This window comes from Bacillus rossius, chromosome 10, assembly GCF_032445375.1.
Source record: "Bacillus rossius redtenbacheri isolate Brsri chromosome 10, Brsri_v3, whole genome shotgun sequence".
Taxonomy (NCBI): Eukaryota; Metazoa; Arthropoda; class Insecta; order Phasmatodea; family Bacillidae; genus Bacillus; species Bacillus rossius.
This window is the reverse complement of record NC_086337.1, coordinates 46,211,462-46,220,259: the sequence shown is the minus strand read 5'-3', so window position 1 is coordinate 46,220,259 and position 8,798 is coordinate 46,211,462. Positions and strand designations below refer to the sequence as shown.

The following is an 8,798-nucleotide window of genomic DNA, read 5'->3' as shown; positions in this document are numbered from 1 at the left end:
ATATATCTCCAAATTTTGGTTTCCCAAGTTCCCTGAAAAAATGTTGTATCCAGAATTTGGGAAAAAAACATACATTTTTTTCCAGATTTATTATTTTCTGAAACTTAATATTTTTACGACAAAACTACATTAAAAAGTTAGATAAAAGCTGTAAACCATTTGGTTACGAAATCTCAGTTCATGATAGAATTTTAATAAGTATAAATTGGCCTGTTACGTTCTTAAAGTCTTTAAATCAAAAGTTCTTGATTTAATAAAATAATTTATAATTTATCAACCGTAATTTTAAAACACACAAAAAAGCTAAATAATCGAGGAAACTACCCCATGAGGAAGGATATGATCGCTGTTCACTCCAGCCATCATGATAACGTTTTCCGCGCTACGCTGTCCTGATATCGCCACAAGAAAATGTCGGGGACGGTTTATTACCACAGGCCATGTACGACTGCTTTACCAATTCCTCTTAATTGTGTTGTTTTATGCGTCCGTCTATTTAAAAATCTCGCTGTGGACGAAGCGCTGTTAAATTTAATTAATTATCACTCGTAAACTATTTTACATTGTTCTGCTGTCAGTTTGATATATTAGGTACTTCTTTTAGGAGATTGTTTCTCGTTGGTTAATGGCCCTCCAAATTAACTGTGGACCGAATTTGCAGCATCGAAGTATAAGTTTTTGAATTTTAGCCTGTCGCGAAGCAAATTTGCGTATTTGTAAAGTTTTTCAATTGCTACAATATACAGGTTTGCATTAAAAAATACTCTAGAGAGTTATTGCGACGGGAATACACATTTTTTATTTGATCTTAAAACAAGGAAATAGCTAAATATAAAAAAAACCTAAGTCATAACAAAAAGTTTTCAAAATGGTTTTCCTACAATACCATTGAATATAAATATACTTGGACGCTTGCTTGCTTGCTTGCAAGCTTGCTAGCTTGCATTTGAAACATAGCATCTCCCTCCCCAATTGCTTGTTTAATAAATGCATCCAATAGTTAAGTCATTGCAGACGAACACATACGACAACACAACTGAGGACATCAGGAAAGAACTTAAATTGTCCAAGGACTAAGGAAACACAAACCATCCCAGAAATCGACTGAAGTAGTTTCAATAAACCATTGAAAACAGACTGGAGGTTCAAACGTGGTTTATTCCTTTTACGATCGTAACACGTTACATTTGCGCTAAAAAACAAAACAAAAAAAAAACTTACTTGCGCTGTTTCTTATGTAGGATTATTTTTTGTTCTCTTCACAATACACGCGGTGGTTTTCATTTAAGTGTGAAACTATAAAATATGTTAAAGTTCGAGCGTTTTTAGTTTATCATGTAAAACCCTCTCTTACCGTAGATCTGAGTCACCAGGCAATGCTGATATTGAAGTATCAATTTGATTACTTAATTGGTTATTGTTACTGCTTCGAAAAACTACAATACCTTTCCAAGTTAATTAGTTATAATGTACGCATTTTTTTTATCAATCTGTAACTCCTTTAAATTTTTTTTATAATTTATGAATACCGATTGCGGCGATGTATAAAACATTGAATTCCAAAACTATTTATAGAGATTATTTTCATTGCTAATGCTCTCTGGCTCAAATAAAAAATTACTTATTGTTAAAAAAAATGGAATTTAACGTCTCCACGACAGTGAGGTCTTTAGGTACGATAACGCACGAAAACACAGAACAAGGACATCAAGAAAGCAATAGTCCGAGTGATATAGCATAGTGAACCATACACGTGTTTGCCTGGAGTGATTAAATGACGGTAGTCCAGGCCAGACTGAACACAGGAAAAGGTTTACAGTAATTTAGCAATATAAAGTTGAATATGGATTATAGCTAAACAATCAACGCAGTTACACCATTTTAAAAAAACAGAAAATTAAAATTATATTTATCTATGTTAGGTATGTTTTGTTTACTTTAATTTATAATTCCAGTTTGTTTTTTAGTTCTTCTAAATAATTCGATTAAGCTCATTTTGTTTTTGCAGGTAAATATCACTGGAACATGTAAAAATAATTACTTATATGATGTTCTGATGGAGACAGAATGCCTTTCTGGCAAATTAAGCACCGGTAGAGGTTTTGGCCAGGATTTCATAAAAATTTAACCACGTTGAGGTGAACATGTTTCCCAAAACGACCGCGAGAGAAAAAAAAAGGGGGGGGGGGGGGCAGTATTGCCAACCGCTCTTCATCTTCGTCCCGCGTTTTATATATCCTTTGCTAGACGCCAGGTCTGGTTTTCCTCCGTCCATCAAACACTATACGACACTCCCCCCCCCCTTTCCAACCATCACAGCCTATGGGCGTTTGAAATTATAGCCAGAGCACGCGGCACGCTTTTAACGGCAAAAGGGGAGCTTTCCACCCGCCCAGTCCTAACGGTCAAACAGCCCTTCCAGCCCTCACGCCCTCAGTCCAAACAAGCGCTTTAAGTGCTTCGCGGAGGATGAAAAAAAGTTATCGGCGCTCCTACGCTCCACTGGCGCACCCTCTTGATACCCCACCCCTACCCCCTCCCAAGACAGTGGGCATGCGTCTACTGTGGGACTTTGTATTGGCTTGCTTTTATAGTGAAACATGCCTCTACAGCATTTTTTTAAAATATAACTAACCAAAAACATATCAAAATAAACCACGGAAGGTAAGCAATAAAAAAAATGTTTCGAAGCGGTCTTAAGGGGGCCGTCTGCCCGGGCACACAAACGGTGCGCAGACCTTAAGGGAAAAACCATGCGATTTCTAAACTGCTCAAGATATTCGAGTGGGGCCTGTTTACAAAAAAAAAATTAATAATTCGCTGAGGGCCGAAAAGTACTTTAGATTTCGTATTAAGTTTTTTTAAACTGTATTTTTAGTACAGAAATGGTTTCTATTCAGAGAGAACCCAAATGTCAACGCGTGTTTTTTTTTTTAAATTAAGAACCAATCAGTTCAAATATTTTGAAAATTTCTTGCAGATGGTAAAAAATAAACATGCTCGTTTGTAAATTCAAGATTTATTTTTTATTTATTAGTAATGATAAAAAAAACGTTTTTTCACTCTTGTTTTCGGTACTTAATTTCAATGCTATACGGGCGGTGGAATGATTCAGTTATCACACACTCTTGTTTAACTTGTAAGTATCGGCGATATTTAAAAGGTTTTGAGAGTTGGCACTTTTAGATACATTTTACCTTCCCAATCACCAATACATTTTTTTTATATCCCCACAACGTTGTTCATTTTCACTTTCCTATCATCTTCGCGTTCACAGAGATAAGGAAGCCTCGGTAAAGGAGGTGGCAGTTAATAAGTCGAATAAAACTAATAAAGAATTAATATACGATGTTAATTGACCATGTTTTTCGGTAGACAGAGGTGGACAAAGGTGAGCAGAGCACTGCTACCTCCATGGAAATAATGCTGCTTTCAAAATTAATATGTATTTTTTATAGAAAGTTCTACAGAATATGGCATTTCATTAATATCTTTCCCCTTTTCCCTTTACCACATCCCTAAAAGAGCTACGTTCTTTTTTTTAATTGAATGTTTAGATTTACTTTGGCAGATCAAGCTACCCTCCGATTAGTCCATCAGCACTAAATGAGAGTCTAAAATAAATAGTGAGCCTTTACGTGAACAGAGGGGTAAGTTAATTGAAAGGTCTTGTCAACACACAATTAACCGAAGCTGCAGCAATAGCGTACAGAGAAAAGACTCGTCCCCAAACGTATTTACTTTTATAACGGAAATTGTTTGGCTGGTATGTGTCGGATTATTAGGTTTGTTCAACGGTAAGTACCTACTGTTAAAACTTTCACATCGTGTGTTCAATTTTTGCGGGCGAAATTTTCACTTCTGAAATAATTGTCGTGAATATTTACATTTATCGCCATTAGCTTGTCGAAATTTGTGAGCGAAATGGGATAAATTATGACGGATATTCTTTAGGAGAAAGAGCAGGAACCAATAGACGCTACTTTGAATTCGAAAGTTTTTAGGTAATAAAATATTTAAATCGTAATTTTAACCAATTTAATTTATATGTCAGTATGTTTGTGCCTGATGATGAGAACAGATGCCAGTTTCCTGAAACGTCACCGCTGTTTAGTTTCATCGTTGGGTCCATGTATTCGACATCAACTGATTTAGGTCTGCTCTTGTGGGTTTATGTTTACATTTTAATTTCTTATTTTTTAATCTTGTATTTTTTCCACGACAAAGAGTGAAAAAATACAATGGCGTTAATGTCAAAAAACACTGTCTAAGAGACTACGAGGCTACAATACTACGAGTCTAACAGACTACGAGGCTACAAGACTACGAGTCTATGAAACTACAAGGCTACGAGGCAAAATGACTACGAGACTACGAGGCTACATGGCTAAAAGGCTACTTGGCTACGAAGTTACTAGTCAAGGCTACTAGGCTACGAGACTGCGAGGCTACAGGACTACGAAGTTACAAGACTACGATGCTACGAGGCTACGACTGGTAATTTATCTATTGCAAAAACTTTTTGCAAGTAGTTCCAATTCTTGTCAAATGTTGTCGACACATGCTGTGTTGTACAGGCAGTCAATGTTATGCATGGGACGCAGGAGGCTCACTCACGATCGCAAGAGAAGGATGGCTTCGCTAGACCTTAGAGGGAAGGAATATTCCTTTTGCATGATAGTGTTTCTTATTTGTTTCAAGTCAAAGTAATTGTCTGAGTAATAAATTTATTTTTGTCTAAATCCCACCTGATAAAAAAATAATGTAAGTGATTATTTGGTAACAGAAATTCACTCAATAAACGAAATTCCTAATAAAATTGCTTGTCTCATGGCGAAACAAAAAATACATGCAGGGATTGTTTTCTCAGTAACAACCAGAATCACTCGGAGAAATTGAACAAAAGTCTCTCCAGGAATAACCAGGAGTACATGTAGACTACCAACAAGTCTCAACAAAATATTTACATGTATAATCAGGAGCACACTGATAAAACCAACAAAATGTTGGCAGAAATAACCAGAAGCACACTGGATGAAAAAGTAAAACATTTTATGCGCGTTCGCCTGATTATCAGTTTCAAAATTATGTTCAAGGGGGGGAAAAAAACGCAACCTCGCTTTGCCGTGACCAGGATTCGAACCTGGGTTATTGCGGCCACAACGCAATGTACTAACCACTATACGATCACGGCTACGGGAGCTGCCTTGGTTTGTTTCACTATTGTATGGCATTTCTTTCTCCTAGTTACCAGAGCGTGGCAGCCTCGCTCCAGCGCTTCTGGATCAGCAACTCCAAGCCTGACCTAGCCTCCGCTAAGCCTCCAACGAGTACCACCCATACGAGAGTTGCAGGATAGCCGTAGGTCGCAGGGAAATAATTTTTTAATTGTGTATCCAGTTATAATTTAAAATAAAAAATATATTAAAATAATAATAGAATTGGTTGTGCTTGCGACGCAAAGCTGTGAAACTACCAAAAATTATTTATGGATTTTTGAAAATATGTATAAAACTTTTAGGAACATCGTTCCCAGGAGCAATTGTTCTGGGTAACATATGCAGTTGTAATTCAACGTAAAAAAAAATTAAAAGAAAGAAAGACGTTGAATGTGATTGTGATTTGAAACCGTACAGTTATCAATTAATTTTTTATTATATATTTTTTATTTATAAAACTTTGATATAAACTGGATACGCAAAAGGAACAATTTCCGGTTGCAGTGTGTAGTGCTATGTACATTCACTCTCTCTTTCCAATAGACTACACGATTTCTGGCGTTGTCGCTGTCGTTTCGGTGTGTCCTGTTGCTAGATAAAGGCCACTGAACTCAAAAGTTCAAACTGTGTATGATTTCAGAAAAATGACGTTTGTGTTAGGTTATGAAATATTTTTTTGGGGAAAAAAATGAATTATTGTATGGTGTAATGGTAAATTTCAAATTATTTTTGGGGAAATATTGCATTCCTGTTGTTTTTCATCAAAAGCATAATTTAAGTTTTACTTCTTAAGAGACAGAACCACAAGTTGCCATCTTGGTTCAAATGCCTTTGGCATCACTTTTTTCTCTCGATGTAATATTAACATTTTAAGTCCCTTCGAGCATAGCACATGATATAATTTAATGCCTTAAATTTATAGTGATTGGCTGCTGCTAACATTTTCTCGAGTGAAATAATTGGCGTTCAGTACAAAATTTGTGTTTTCCGAATCTCTAAAACTGTAAAGACATTTTAAAATCCTAAAAAGTTTAATAATAATAAAACTATAAATATATCATGACATTCACTATACATTATTTAGGTATATAAGTTATTTGATTAATTAGTGGAACACAACTTATCTATGTCAACACGTAATACCTATTACTCTGGCAAGAGAGCGCGCCATTTTTGTTACCTTAGAGCAGAATTACGTTTCCGTAAATAAAAAAATTAACATGCATTTACTTACCTACATTCTAAAATGTTTTCCAATCATTCTCTAAGTGGAGGGGGTGTTATGATATCTCGAGTATTTCACCAGAAGTTCATGTTTTAACGTTTTGTTAGGTTAACTTACATGCCTTACATGCAGCGTAAAAAATGCGCGAAAGTTTGGTTAGGTGTGGTTAGTTTCATTAATAAATACTAATATATATATATATATATATATATGGAAGGTTGATTAGGTAATTTATTATTTATTGCAGGTATTTTCTTGGCTTCTGGGTGTAGGCCGTGTCAGATATTTGTCTTGCGACGTTTCGGCAGTCATTGGAGCTGCCATCATCAGGTAGACTATGTCAGACCTTAGTCTACCTGATGATGGCAGCTGCAATGACTGCCGAAACCTCGCAAGACAATTACCTCACACGGCCTACACCCAGAAGCCAAGAAAATGCAGACAGTGGCCGGGAAAGCCTGCGATCTTTATTATTACGGGTAATTTCGTATTTAATTTTTAAACTTTATTTTTTTTTTGATAGTGGAAATCTGTTAAAAACGCATGTTTTCGTAATAATTTCAAGACTTGAAACGCCCGGTAAAGGTTCTTTAAAGCTCCCAAAGGGGCCCTGCGTTGCAAATTTATCTTCGTTTCTCCCCCGTCTAATGTTACCTTTACCGCTCAAATATCGTAGCTACGCTACGCACGTCGAGAAAACTTAGCGTCAGCTCGGAGAGGCGACGCGGCGCTAGAAGCACCAGCGAGCGTCGCACTTATCATCCCCGCCTGACCTGACACAGACGGAAAATCACCTGTCTAGGCGGGCGCGCGGTTGTAACGAAAAACGAGGACGATAAACCTGCTCGACAGGAGAGAGGATAAATATAAGAAGAGAGATGCTGGAGGATAACTAAAGAAGAAAATAAAGATTATCCCTCTCCGTGTCTCTCTCTGTCTTGTCTTGAGTTTCCCAGCCCCGAACGTCGGATTTCCGATCCGATTATCGTGCCTCGTGTCTGGGGCGACGCGGAGATGACGAGTGATGTTCTGATCGAGACGGGTTCCCGAACCTCCCCCCCCCCCCCCCAAAGACTTTCTCAGCACTGCTGGGCGCGGAAGGAACAGCTTTTTGACGTGACAACGTCTAATAAATCGATGAACGCCGGCTGCACGCACGAAAAAGTGTCCCGTTACGCTGTTTCCCGTTACGCTCATTGTACGCTTGCGCCGCAGCTGTCTCTCTTCCACTCGATTGGAACCAACCTTGGATTGGAACAACCATCGATTTGACTTTTTCGAGGCACATTAAACTTGAAACACTCCCATTCGTTTCCTACTTTTCCTATCATCGCCCTATCCTTAAAAGATTAACACAGATTGGAAGAAGTTATAGTTAAAATAATCTCTTCGTTAAAGTAATAAACATATTTGAATTAATGAGTGCAAATAAAAGTAAATTTATCAATTAAATTGTAGACTTCATTTCACTCCTTCTTTGTATCCATACAAAATAGTGATAATTCAATAAAAATGATTCAATTTTATTTTTAAAAGTATGCAATCATTTCATCAATGTTTTGTTATGACGTTGTCACGTTAAACTATCGTCCGTAAACCAACTTTACAGACAACCAATTTTTTTTTTTTGGCTCCTAGTCGGCGCCATGTTGGTTAGATGCACAAAAAAATTGGCGAAAGTGTAGTGTATGCATCACGAAAAATGTTTTAAATGACTGTATTTTATATGTGAGCGGCTGTTTTTAACGATGGAAGATTCTAATCCATACTTACGAACCAACAAGCACCATTACCGAAATGCGTCGGACGTTACAATATGGCGATGCAGGGGTCAAAAGGTGACTTCAACTACGTCCCAGCATATTGTATTGGACGATTCCTAACTCCGTGGTTGATTGGTTGCCATTACACATAAAAAAAGAAGAAAAAAGAATAAATGCAATTTTTGAGTTACTCTTAAAATACACGAAACATATCAAGTTTAGTATCATGTACATGAGAAATTGGATGCTCAATAAATTATATCAAACTCAAGTTCGCTTATTGATTTAAATTCAAACCAGTTGTTCAAATTACAGAATAGCGATTCAATTTATATGCATCAAAATTAATAAAAAATAAAAAATAATGAAACAATTTTTTATTGAAATGGAAAACAAAACAAAAAGTTTAAAAGTATGTATCAGTTTTATTTTATTCGGAACAGTTATTAAAAAATTGTCCTTTTAACTGATCTAGGCTTGACATTGAGTTCTCGTGCATGCCGTATATCCGTTAAAATCACACAAAATTTTTTAACATTAACATCTTATAAATTTGTTTAAAAAGAGGGAAACAAATTATTGTTGTATAAA

The 8,798-nt window shown here is 36.4% G+C and overlaps 1 non-coding gene across 1 annotated transcript; it reads right to left on the bottom strand.

Annotated features, from left to right (window-relative positions):
• Positions 1–5,122: 5,122 nt before the first annotated feature.
• Trnah-gug (transfer RNA histidin (anticodon GUG)) lies at positions 5,123–5,194 on the bottom strand. Its single transcript has one exon. It is a non-coding gene; the product is annotated as a tRNA-His (tRNA).
• Positions 5,195–8,798: the final 3,604 nt, after the last annotated feature.